Source organism: Pan paniscus, chromosome 7 (genome assembly GCF_029289425.2).
Source record: "Pan paniscus chromosome 7, NHGRI_mPanPan1-v2.0_pri, whole genome shotgun sequence".
NCBI lineage: Eukaryota > Metazoa > Chordata > Mammalia > Primates > Hominidae > Pan > Pan paniscus.
The window spans coordinates 22,180,133-22,193,878 of NC_073256.2; the positions used below are offsets into that span (position 1 = coordinate 22,180,133).

The 13,746-nt window shown below is 51.6% G+C and overlaps 1 pseudogene; it reads left to right on the forward strand.

Moving 5' to 3' along the window:
• Positions 1-8,903: 8,903 nt before the first annotated feature.
• On the forward strand, positions 8,904-13,288 carry LOC117981562 (putative gustatory receptor clone PTE01; annotated as a pseudogene).
• The last annotated feature ends 458 nt before the right edge of the window (positions 13,289-13,746 follow it).

A 13,746-nucleotide genomic window follows, 5' to 3' on the forward strand; every position in this document is an offset into this window, starting at 1 on the left:
TCTTAGGACCCCCATCGCAGGGGGGCGAGGCGCCCCCCGCGGTGCGGGGAGTAAAGAGCCAGCCCCTCTCGCCCCCCTGGCTCTTAGGACCCCCATCGCAGGGGGGCGAGGCGCCCCCCGCGGTGCGGGGAGTAAAGAGCCAGCCCCTCTCGCCCCCCTGGCTCTTAGGACCCCCATCGCAGGGGGGCGAGGCGCCCCCCGCGGTGCGGGGAGTAAAGAGCCAGCCCCTCTCGCCCCCCTGGCTCTTAGGACCCCCATCGCAGGGGGGCGAGGCGCCCCCCGCGGTGCGGGGAGTAAAGAGCCAGCCCCTCTCGCCCCCCTGGCTCTTAGGACCCCCATCGCAGGGGGGCGAGGCGCCCCCCGCGGTGCGGGGAGTAAAGAGCCAGCCCCTCTCGCCCCCCTGGCTCTTAGGACCCCCATCGCAGGGGGGCGAGGCGCCCCCCGCGGTGCGGGGAGTAAAGAGCCAGCCCCTCTCGCCCCCCTGGCTCTTAGGACCCCCATCGCAGGGGGGCGAGGCGCCCCCCGCGGTGCGGGGAGTAAAGAGCCAGCCCCTCTCGCCCCCCTGGCTCTTAGGACCCCCATCGCAGGGGGGCGAGGCGCCCCCCGCGGTGCGGGGAGTAAAGAGCCAGCCCCTCTCGCCCCCCTGGCTCTTAGGACCCCCATCGCAGGGGGGCGAGGCGCCCCCCGCGGTGCGGGGAGTAAAGAGCCAGCCCCTCTCGCCCCCCTGGCTCTTAGGACCCCCATCGCAGGGGGGCGAGGCGCCCCCCGCGGTGCGGGGAGTAAAGAGCCAGCCCCTCTCGCCCCCCTGGCTCTTAGGACCCCCATCGCAGGGGGGCGAGGCGCCCCCCGCGGTGCGGGGAGTAAAGAGCCAGCCCCTCTCGCCCCCCTGGCTCTTAGGACCCCCATCGCAGGGGGGCGAGGCGCCCCCCGCGGTGCGGGGAGTAAAGAGCCAGCCCCTCTCGCCCCCCTGGCTCTTAGGACCCCCATCGCAGGGGGGCGAGGCGCCCCCCGCGGTGCGGGGAGTAAAGAGCCAGCCCCTCTCGCCCCCCTGGCTCTTAGGACCCCCATCGCAGGGGGGCGAGGCGCCCCCCGCGGTGCGGGGAGTAAAGAGCCAGCCCCTCTCGCCCCCCTGGCTCTTAGGACCCCCATCGCAGGGGGGCGAGGCGCCCCCCGCGGTGCGGGGAGTAAAGAGCCAGCCCCTCTCGCCCCCCTGGCTCTTAGGACCCCCATCGCAGGGGGGCGAGGCGCCCCCCGCGGTGCGGGGAGTAAAGAGCCAGCCCCTCTCGCCCCCCTGGCTCTTAGGACCCCCATCGCAGGGGGGCGAGGCGCCCCCCGCGGTGCGGGGAGTAAAGAGCCAGCCCCTCTCGCCCCCCTGGCTCTTAGGACCCCCATCGCAGGGGGGCGAGGCGCCCCCCGCGGTGCGGGGAGTAAAGAGCCAGCCCCTCTCGCCCCCCTGGCTCTTAGGACCCCCATCGCAGGGGGGCGAGGCGCCCCCCGCGGTGCGGGGAGTAAAGAGCCAGCCCCTCTCGCCCCCCTGGCTCTTAGGACCCCCATCGCAGGGGGGCGAGGCGCCCCCCGCGGTGCGGGGAGTAAAGAGCCAGCCCCTCTCGCCCCCCTGGCTCTTAGGACCCCCATCGCAGGGGGGCGAGGCGCCCCCCGCGGTGCGGGGAGTAAAGAGCCAGCCCCTCTCGCCCCCCTGGCTCTTAGGACCCCCATCGCAGGGGGGCGAGGCGCCCCCCGCGGTGCGGGGAGTAAAGAGCCAGCCCCTCTCGCCCCCCTGGCTCTTAGGACCCCCATCGCAGGGGGGCGAGGCGCCCCCCGCGGTGCGGGGAGTAAAGAGCCAGCCCCTCTCGCCCCCCTGGCTCTTAGGACCCCCATCGCAGGGGGGCGAGGCGCCCCCCGCGGTGCGGGGAGTAAAGAGCCAGCCCCTCTCGCCCCCCTGGCTCTTAGGACCCCCATCGCAGGGGGGCGAGGCGCCCCCCGCGGTGCGGGGAGTAAAGAGCCAGCCCCTCTCGCCCCCCTGGCTCTTAGGACCCCCATCGCAGGGGGGCGAGGCGCCCCCCGCGGTGCGGGGAGTAAAGAGCCAGCCCCTCTCGCCCCCCTGGCTCTTAGGACCCCCATCGCAGGGGGGCGAGGCGCCCCCCGCGGTGCGGGGAGTAAAGAGCCAGCCCCTCTCGCCCCCCTGGCTCTTAGGACCCCCATCGCAGGGGGGCGAGGCGCCCCCCGCGGTGCGGGGAGTAAAGAGCCAGCCCCTCTCGCCCCCCTGGCTCTTAGGACCCCCATCGCAGGGGGGCGAGGCGCCCCCCGCGGTGCGGGGAGTAAAGAGCCAGCCCCTCTCGCCCCCCTGGCTCTTAGGACCCCCATCGCAGGGGGGCGAGGCGCCCCCCGCGGTGCGGGGAGTAAAGAGCCAGCCCCTCTCGCCCCCCTGGCTCTTAGGACCCCCATCGCAGGGGGGCGAGGCGCCCCCCGCGGTGCGGGGAGTAAAGAGCCAGCCCCTCTCGCCCCCCTGGCTCTTCGGATCCGCGGTGGACTCACTGCCTGTTTATCTTATTGTGGTTAATATCATCTCCCCCTCTGCAGATTATGAGCTGTTTCACAGACCTATGTACACCCTCGGTGTACAGAAGTTGTACACCCGTCTGTTTTGGGAGTCATATCATCCTCTTCCTCCCTGAATATTAGGAACAGTATCACAGGGGTGTTTCTACTCCCTGGAATATCGGGTGTCATGTTCTCGTCTCCCACGTTGCAGTTAGAATCAGTGTCATCGACGGCGTGTCCAACTTCTGTGATATTGCAAGTAATATTATCCTCTTCCCTCCGGGATTATGGGAACAATATCCTTGGGGGTTTCCACTTTCTGACACGTATGTGGTCAAGTCAATCCCTCCGCCTTGGAATATTTTTAAGGACCATCTCACACGGGGGTGTACAATTCCTGCGATGTTGGTTGTAATGGCATTGTCTTCTTCCGTGAATCCTAGGAGCAAAATCATCGGGTGGATGCACGCCCAGTGCTATATTGGGAGTAACATTATTGTCCACCCCCTGGAGATTATATTCCGATCAATATCACCGGCCCTGTGTACACCTACTGCGATATTGAACTTAATATCATGCTCTCTCCCTCCCTGGACATTGGGAGCAATATCGCAGGTGGGTGTACACCCACTGAGGTATTAGGGCGTAATATTAGTATGAATTATTCCTCACTTATTATTATCATGAATATGAATGACTGATATTAATATTTATATTAAGAAATAATTGCTAATAAAAAGTTTTCAGAATATTAATATTAATATTAATTATTAGGATCTAATATTACTGTTTTCTAATGAATAAGTCATTATCAGTTATTAATATCAGGCGTCATTAATCATTAATATTAATTATGTATTGTTATCATTAGTATAACTATTTAACATTAGTAATTATCGCTATTGATTTCAAAAATTATATTATGGGTTATTAATATTGATAATTATTAGTGTCAATTAATAACTGAGATTATTAATTGCGGTAAGTCGCCTTGCACCATTGCACCCCTCCCTCGGCAGCTCGTTTATGACCCTAAATGGGGACACAAATGCCCCTGAGAGAGCAGCGGTAGACTGGGATAGATAAGGATGGTCACTTGGTGGAGAGGCGTGTTTTTCGGTACCAGCTCTTCACCTGAGTCGACCTTCTCAACTGGAGAAACAATACACCGCCCTATACCGAAAAGCCACAAGCTCTAATTGATTTGCTCCAACCTGTTATCCACACCCACAACCCCACCTGGGCTGATTGGCACCAGTTGCTCATGTTCCTCTTTAACAGCGAAGAAAAGCGGAGAGTCCTCCAAGCAGCAACTAAGTGGCTACAGGAACATGCAACCAGCTGATTATCAAAACCCCCAACAGTATGGAAGGACCCAGTTGCCAGGAACCGACCCCCAGTTGGACCCACATGAAAGAGAGGATATGCAAAGGATAAACCGAGACCGGGAAGCTCTCCTGGAAGGATTAATGAGGGGAGCTCAGAAGGCCACAAACGTTAACAAGCTCTCTGAGGTTATTCAGGGAAAAGAAGAAATTCCAGCACAATTGTACGAGAGAGAATTGTGGGAGGCCTATTGTATGTATACTCCCTTTGATCCCGATAGCCCTGAAAATCAGCCCGTGATTCCCATGGTTTTAGGCCGTCAAAGAGCAGAAGACAGGAGAAGAAAACTGTGGAAACAGGCTGGGCTTGCGGGGATGAATCCATCCCAATTACTAGAAATAGCTAGCCAGGTGTTTGTAAACAGGGATGCAGTAAGCCGTAAGGAAAACGTCAAAGAGAATGGAGGTCAGGCCCGGCGATACGCCGACCTGTTTGTCAGCTGCAGCAATCAGAGGGGACCCCCAAAGAGGCAAGGGAAGGGGGGCCCTGGGAAAGAAACTCAGCTTGGCTGTCAGAGTTTGCAGCGTATCCAGTGTGCTGATTGTAAAGAAATAGGACAGTGGAAGAACAAATGCCCTGAGCTCAAAAGAAAACAAGGTGACTCAGAGCAGGAGGCCCCGGACAAGGAGGAGGGGGCCCTGTGCAACCTGGCAGAAGGCTTCTTAGACTGAGGGAGACCGGGTTCAAGCGTCCCCATTGAGCCTCTGGTCAGAATGACAGTCGGGGGTGGAGACATTGACTTTCTTGTAGATAGCGGTGCTGAACCTTCGCTAGTAACCGCCCCGGTCGCCCCCTTATCCAAGAAGACTACTGACGTCATCGGAGCCATGGGGGTTTCAGCAAAGCAAGCTTTCTGCTTGCCTCGGACTTGTAGTGTAGGAGGACATAAAGTCATCCATCAGTTTTGGTACATGCCTGACTGTACCTTGATCTTTTCGGGAAGCGACTTGCTCAGCAAGCTGAGAGCCATTATCTCTCTGACAGAGCACGGCTCTTCGCTGCTAATGTTACCCGGAACGGGAGTTACTATGACCCTTATTGTCCCCCGAGATGAGGAATGGAGACTTTTCTTAACTGAGCCAGGCCAAGAGAGAAGACCAGCTCTGGCTAAGCGGTGGCCAAGGGTGCGGCAGAAGACAACCCTCCGGGATTGGCCAGTTAAGACTGGGGCCCAGCCGGTGAGGCTGAAATCAGGAGCCAGTCCCCAGAGAAGCCCTTCAATGTATCCAGGTCCGTCTCAAGCACCTAAGAACTTTTGGAATGATTGTTCCTTGTCTGTCTCCATGAACACTCCCCTCCTGCCTGTTCCCAAGCCACGGACCGAGGACTACCGGCCGGTAGAGGATTGGCGCTTGCTTCATCAAGGTACACTGACTTTACATACAACACTACCTAACCCATCCACATAGTTTGGGTTGCTGCCAGCTGAGGACAGCTGGTTCACCTGCTTGGACCTGAAAGACACTTTATTTCCTATCAGATTAGCCCCTGAGAGGCAGAAGCTGTTTGCCTTTCAGTGGGCAGATCCGGAGTCAGGTGTCACTACTCAGTACACTTGGACCGGGCTTCCCCAAGAGTTCAAGAACTCCCCCAACATCTTCGAGGAGGCGTGGACTCGAGACCTCCAGAAGTTTCCCAGCAGGGACCTAGGCTGCGTGCTGCTCCAGTAGGTTGACGACCTTCTGCTGGGACACCACACGGCAGTCGGGTGTGCCAAGGGAACAGATGCCCTACACCGGCACCTGCAGTACTGTGGGTAGAAGGTGTCCAGGAAGAAAGTTCAGATCTGCTGACAGCAGGTACGTTACTTGGGAATGACTATCCGACAGGGGTCGAAACGCAGCCGGGGATCAGAAAGAAAGCAGGTCATTTGCCATCTAGCGGAGCCTAAGATCTGAAGGCAGGTGAGAGAATTCTTAGCAGCTGTGGGGTTTTGTAGACTGTGGATCCCAAACTTTGCAGTATTAGCCAAGCCTTTGTATGAGGTCACAAAGGGGGCGGGGACCGGGAACCTTTGGAATGCGGATCCCAACAACAGCAAGTCTTTCATGAGTTAAAGAAAAAAGTTCTGGCAGCGCCAGCCCTGGGGCTAGCCGATCTGACAAAGCCTTTTCCATTGTATGCATCAGAGAAAGAAAAGATGGCAGCTGGACTTGAACCCAAACTGGCGGAGGCCGGTGGCCTACCTCTCTAAACAACTAGACGGGGTTTCTGAAGGATGGCCCCCCTGTTGCAAGGCCTTGGCAGGAACTGCCCTGCCAGTACAAGAAGCAAATAAACTGACTCTTGGGCAAAGCCTGAACATAAAGGCGTCCCGTGCTGTGGTGACTTTAATGAACACTAAAGGACATCACTGGCTAACGAATGCCAGACTCACCAAGTACTAAACTGCTCTGCAAAAATCCCCGTACAACCATTGAAGTTTGCAACACCCTACACCCCACCACCTTGCTCCCGGTATCAGAGAGCCCTGTCGAGCCTGATTGTGTAGAAGTGTTGGACTCAATTGACTCTAGCAGACCTGACCTCTGGGACCAGGCTTGGGCATCAGTAGACTGGGAACTATACGTGGATGGGAGCAGCTTCTTCAACCCCCAAGGAGAGAGAGGCGCAGGGTATGCAGTGATAACCCTGGACACTGTTGTTGAAGCCAGATCTTTGCCCCAGGCCACTTCAGCCCAGAAAGCTGAACTCATTGCTTTCATTGGGGCCTTAGAACTCAGTGAGGGTGAGACTGTCAACATTTACACTGATTCTCGGTTTGTCTTTTTAACCCTTCAAGTGCATGGAGCATGATAGAAAGAAAAGGACCTATTGAACCCTGGGGGAAAAGACAGAAAATACCAGCAAGAAATCTTGCAATGATTAGGAGCAGTATGGAAACCCCACAAGGTGGCAGTTATGCATTGCAGAGGACACCAGCGAGCTTCCCTCTTGCTGGGTTTGGGGAATTCCCGCGCTGACTCAGAGGCTTGAAAAGCAGCATCTGCCCCCTTCTGGGCATCAGTGCTCCCTCAAGCACCTGATCTTGGACCTGCTTCTTCTAAAGGAGAAGAGGACTTTCTCCAGGTAGAGGGAAGGACAAGTGATGGAGGAAGGATGGACTCGGTTACCAGATGGGAGAGTAGCTGTGCCACAGCTGCTAGGAGCTGCAGTTGTACTGGCTGTGCAAGAAACCACCCATCGAGGTCAGGAGTCACTGGAAAAGTTGTTAGGCCGGTATTTTTACATCTCGCCTTTGTCAGCCCTTGCCAAAACGGTGAGGCAGCGGTGTGTTACCTGCCGACAGCATGATGTGAGGCAAGGTCCAGCCGTTCCGCCCGGCATATGAGCTTGTGGAGCAGCCCCCTTTGAAGGTCTCCAGGTGGACTTCACAGAGATGTCAAAGTGTGGAGGTAACAAGGATGTACTAGTTCCCGGGCATACCTACTCTGGGTGGGTGGAGGCCTATCCAACACGAACTGAGAAAGCTCGTGAAGTAACCCCTGTGCTTCTTCGTGATCTGATTCCTAGATTTCGACGGTCTTTAGGGATCGGCCCAGACAACGGGCCTCCGTTTTTGGCTGCCTTGGTACAGAAGACGGCAAAGGTATTGGGGATCACACGGAAACTGCATGCGGCCTCCCGGCCTCAGAATTCCGGAAAGGTGGAGAGGATGAATCGGACTATCAAAAATAGTACTATTGTCTTCCCCGATGGATATTTAAAACAAAACCACATGGGGCGTCAAACCACCTGCTAAATTTGAGGGAATGTTATCCTCTCCCCAGCTCCCTCGGCCCCGGATATTAGAGACAATAACACAGGGGTGATGTACACCCACTGCTTTATTGGGAGTAATATCATCCTCTCCCTTCTTGGATATTAGGAACAATATCACACTGTGCGTGTAGGCCTGTCGCGAAATTCAATGCAATGTCATCCTGTGCCTCCCTGGATATGACGAACAATATCACGGGGGATGTACAACTTCTGAGATATTGGGAGTGATATTATCCTCTCCCCTCTGGAAGTTGGGGTCAATATCACAGGGGTAGTGTACACCCTCTGGGATGTTGGGACTAATATCATCCTCCCTCCCACTGGATACTAAAAACCATATCACAAGGGGCGTGCACACACACTTCGATATTGGTATGAATACCATCCTCTCCCTCTTTGGATATTTGGTGCCATATTTCAGGTGGGGTATACACCACCTACAATATTGGCAGTAAGATGATTTTCTCCCCGCCCCCCCACCGGATATCAGAAACAATATCACAGGCATTGTGAACAACCCCTGCGATATTTGGAGTAATATCACCGTCTCCCCTCATGATTATTAAGAACAATATCGTAGGGGTGGGGGATGTACACCCCCTTTCATATTTGATATCATCCTCTTCCCCCCTGGATATTAGGAACAATATCAGGAAGGGATGTACAGACCCTGCGACCTTTGTTGTCATAGAATTGTCTCTCCCCTAGATATTAGGAAAAAATGTCACTGGGGATGTGAACAGCCCTGCGATATTGAGAGTAGTATCATCCTCTGCCCCCTTGCATATTGGGAGCAACATCACAGGTGGGGTGTACTGCCTCTGTGATATTGGGAGTGAAATTTTCCTCTCTTGCCCTGGACATTACGAAGGGTATCAGAGGGGGAGGGTTACATTCCCTGCGATATTCAACGTAACCTTATCCTCTCCCTCCCAGGGTATTCAGAACAATATTACAGGAGGGGAGTACACCCTCTGCGATATTGAGAGTCATGTCATCCTCTCTCCCTGTGGATATTAGGAAGAGTGTCACAGGGCTCTGGAAACCCCCTGCGGTACTGGGAGTAATGTCATCCTCTCTCTCTCTGAATACAGGAAGATTTTCACAGGGGTGTGTACACCCCCTGTGATATTGGGAGTAAGATCATCCTCTCCACCCAGGAAATGACTAACAAGGTCACGGGGGAGTGTACTCCCCCTGCGATATTGGGAGTAATGTCGTCGTCCCCAAACCTGGATGTTAGCAACGAGATCACAGAGGGGCTGTACACACCCTGCCACATTGGATGTAATATGATCCTCTCCCCACCTGGATACTGAGAAAGATACCACAGCGCAGGTATACGTTTCCTACACAGTTGTGAGTAATATCATTCTTTTCCTTTCTGGATATTAGGAAGAATATCACAGGGGTGCTGTACAATTACTTCCATATTGGGATTAATATCCTCTATTTTGCTGGACATTGGGCACAAAAACACAAAAGGGTGTACAACCCCTGCGATATTGGGAGTAATAGTATACTCTCCATCCTTGGATGTTAGAAAACAATATCATCAGGGCTGAACACCCCCCGCGATAATGGGAGTCATGTTTACTCTTTCACAGGCCATTTGGAACAACATCACAGGGGACGTTTACAAACAGGGGTGGTGTACATCCCCTGTGATATTGGGAGTAACATCATTCTCTCCACCTCCAGATATTAAGAACAATATCCCGGCGGGAGGTGGTACACCCCCAGTGATATTGCGAATAATGCCATCCTCTCATTCCCTGGATATTAGGAACAATATCACTGACGGGTGTACACCTTCTGTGATATCGGAAGCAATATCATCCTCTTCCCCCCGGATATTAGAAAAAAATATCACTCACAGTGTACACCCACTATGGTATGAGGATTAATACATTCCTAGGGTATTACGAATAATTTCACAGTCTGTACAAACTTGATGTACACTCACTGTGATATTAGGAGTAATATCTACCTAGGAGATAACAAATAACATCGCAGGGTGTACACCCACTTTGATATTAGCTGTAATATTTTTCTAAGTTGTTACAAATAGGATCACAGGGTGTACCAACATGGTGTACACTCACTGTGATATCAGGAGTCGTATCTCTGTAATATATTATGAATAATATCACAGGGTGCACACCCACTGTATTATTAGGAGTAAGATCTCTGTAGGATATTACAACTAAGATCACAGGGTGTAGAGCCACCGTGATATTAGGGGCAATATCTTTCTAGGATATTACAAATAATATCACAGGGTGTACGTCCACTCTGCTGTCATAGCTAGGGTTACCCGCCACCACGGCCGGCTAATTTTTTTTTTTTTTATTTTCACTGGAGACGGGGTTTCACCACGTTGGCCAGGCTGGTCTGGAACTCCTGACCTCAGGTGATCCATCAGCCTCGGCCACCCAAAGTGCTGGGATTACAGGTGTGGGCCATGGTGCTGGGCCAGGAGTTATAGATTCAATTCATTTGGAAACCCAGCTCCCATCTTTGAGTGTGCATGTACTTTTATGAAGAAATAATGTCAGAAAACCGAAGGATGATTATAAATATGAAAAGTAACAGGCATGTGAAAAGGTCTTCCGATTGAGAACTATAAGTTTTGATTTCGTTTTCAGATAATGGGGTCCTAGCTCTTGTGTCATTCTTTTACATATTCTACATCAATGGAAGTTGTAGCACCGTGTCAGAATAAAGTAGAGAGTATTTCAAGTCTTCTTAATTTCTTTCAATTAGACAGAGATATTTTTCTAAAAGAGAGAAGGACATTGTCATTGCATTGTATTTTTTCTGAAAAGAGTAGGCCGTATTTTACTGAGATCACAGATTTGTTATATATGACGTTTTGGTCTTCTAATATTCTTCCGTGGATTTTCTCTAAAGTAGTATGTACAGAAAGCCTCTAATAGCTAAAAAGTAAATCACGTAATAATTCTGAGATTTTTGGAATTGTCACAACTGAGAAACATTGCTGGCGGTGTATGGTCCACAAGTGTGAAGTTGTTCCTTGTGAATTGCTCGCATCCAGCATTAAGGGCTGGTTTTTATCTTTTATGTTTCCAATCCTCTTTCCTTCTCCAGGTGTCCAAGACACACAGGGCCACGGAATCTCACAGGTGTCTGAGAATTCCTCCTCCTGGGACTCTCAGAGGATCCAGAACTGCAGCCGGTCCTCGCTTTGCTTTCCCTGTCCCTGTCCATGTATCTGGTGATGGTGCTGAGGAACCTGCTCAGCATCCTGGCTGTCAGCTCTGACTCCCCCCTCCACATCCCCACGTAATTCTTCCTCTCCAACCTGTGCTGGGCTGACATGGGTTTCACCTCGGCCACGGTTCCCAAGGTGATTGTGGACATGCAGTCGCATAGCAGAGTCATCTCTCATGCGGGCTGCCTGACGCAGATGTCTTTCTTGGTCCTTTTTGCATGTATAGCAGGCATGCTCCTGACTGTGATGGCCTATGACTGCTTTGTAGCCATCTGTCGCCCTCTGCACTCCCCAGTCATCGTGAATCCTCACCTCTGTGTCTTCTTCGTTTTGGTGTCCTTTTTCCTTAGCCTGTTGGATTCCCAGCTGCACAGTTGGATTGTGTTACAATTCACCAGCATCAAGAATGTGGAAATCTCTCATTTTGTCTGTGACCCCTCTCAACTTCTCAACATTGCCTGTTCTGACAGCGTCATCAATAGCATATTTATATATTTTGATAATACTATGTTTGGTTTTCTTCCCATTTCAGGGATCCTTTTGTCTTACTATAAAATTGGCCCCTCCATTCTAAGGATTTCATCGTCAGATGGGAAGTATAAAGCCTTTTTCACCTGTGGCTCTCACCTAGCAACTGTTTGCTGGTTTTATGGAACAGGCATTGGTGTGTACCTGACTTCAGCTGTGTCACCACCCCCCAGGAATGGTGTGGTGGCATCAGTGATGTAGGCTGTGGTCACCCCCATGCTGAACATTTTCATCTACAGCCTGAGAAACAGGGACATACAAAGTGCCCTGCGGAGGCTGCACAGCAGAACAGTGGAATCTCATGATCTGTTCCATCCTTTTTCTTGTGTGGGTGAGAAAGGGCAAACACATTAAATCTCTACATCTGCAAATCCTGCCCCTTAGTCACGTTATTTTTGTGGCTTGATGTCGTTTATTCCTTTCCGCATTTCCTTTGTGAATATTGCTTTCTTAATTATGCCTTTAACTGGAATGGGTGAGGATTCTGGGATCCTTGGTTTAGCAGAAACCTCATGACAGAATCCTCTATACCTAGGCGGCCTCTTTTAGTTTCTGAGCAATAATCCTGTCATCCAGGTGGAATCACAACCATCTTTTTATATACACGAAGTCCTCACTTCGTTTTGGAATTCCCTGAAAACTGACTTTATGGAAACAATGTACAGGAGGTCCTCCAACAGCATTGGCTGTTTAAAGTTGTGTAGTTATACTGTTGAAGAAAAATAAGTGGTTTCACTATACATAATTTTGCTTCAAGGTGAAGTTTCCAAGAGACTTTCAAAGATGTTAAGTGAAGACATACTCTATATCAAATTCATGTCCTCTTCCACAGTTCATGTGGAATTTCTTTATAAACTGCTTCTAGAGAATCTATTTAGGCAGGTTCTGTGTAGAGATCCATGTCGTCGTTCCTTAATCTTGGCTTTGAGTCAAATCACCTGGGGAGCTTAGAAATGATGAGGCCTGGGTCTCAATACCTGAGATTCTCATTTCCTTGCACCTGTGTGAGTGTGTGGATTTTTTTTTTTCTTTTAAAGCACCAGAGGTGGTTCCAATGACGAAGTTCTTAGAGGCATCAAGCTCCAATAAGTAAGAACAGAAATTAAATGTAATATGATTTCTTCAAATATTATCTTCAAATGCATTTTCCATCAACACCATACAAATGTTTATTATGCTGTTTTTTCTTACCATTTTGCATTTTCTATTTCTTTCTTTTCCTTTTTTTTTTTTGAGTCAGAGTTTCACTCTTCTTGCCCAGGCTGGAGTTCAATGGCACGGTCTCGGTTCACAGCAACATCTGCCTCCCGTATTAAAACAATTCTCTTGTCTCAGCCTTCCAAGTAGCTGGGATTACAGGCATGCGCTACCACGCCTGGCTAATTTTTTTTTTGTGTGTGTGTGTTGTTAACAGAGACAGTGTTTCTCCATTTTGGTCAGGCTGGTCTTGAACTCCCGACCTCAGGTTATCCACCCGCTTCCGCCTCCCAAAGTGCTGGGATTACAGGCATGAGCGACTGCGCCCAGCCACCACTTAGCATTTACATTTTACATTTGTGGAAGTTGTAGATTTATACACACATTGATTGCTTCTTTGTTATACACTTGCATGTAGATACGATGGGAAATAGAAAAGAATGAAATGGGCACAGTATCCCTGAAGTTTCACATTCCGAGACATTTTAAAAATATTTGTTTTTCAGAAATTTTTTTCAATGAAGAAACTGTGGTATACACACCCAATGAAGTATTACTCAGCCTAAAAAGGAAGCAACTCCTCTCTGCTGCAGACAAAATAGATGAGATTGCAGGTCTGTCTATTAAATGAAAGAAGGCCGGAACAGAATGACAAATATTTCATGTCCTCACTTCTACGTAGGAAGAAAAAAGGAAACATTGGCCCGGTGTGGTGGCTCAGGCCTGTAATCCCAGCACTCTGGGAAGCGGAGTCGCACGGATCACTTGAGTCCAGCAGTTCGAGACCCGCCTGGCCAACATGGTGAAACCCTGTCTCTACGGAAAACACAAACAATAAGCCGGGCGTGGTGACGCGTGCCTCTAGTCTCAGCTTCTCCGAGGGCTGAGGCCCAAGAAAAGATTGAACTTGGGAGGCGGAGATTGCAGTGAGCCTGGATTGTGCCTGTATACTCCAACCTGGGCAACAAAAAGAGACTCCATCCCACACATACCTACACACAAAAGGAATCTCAGGAAGGTGGAGAGTATAAAGGTGGTTAGCAGACGCTAGGAAGAAAAGGGGTGGGATAGGGAATGAAGACAAGTGGATAATTGGG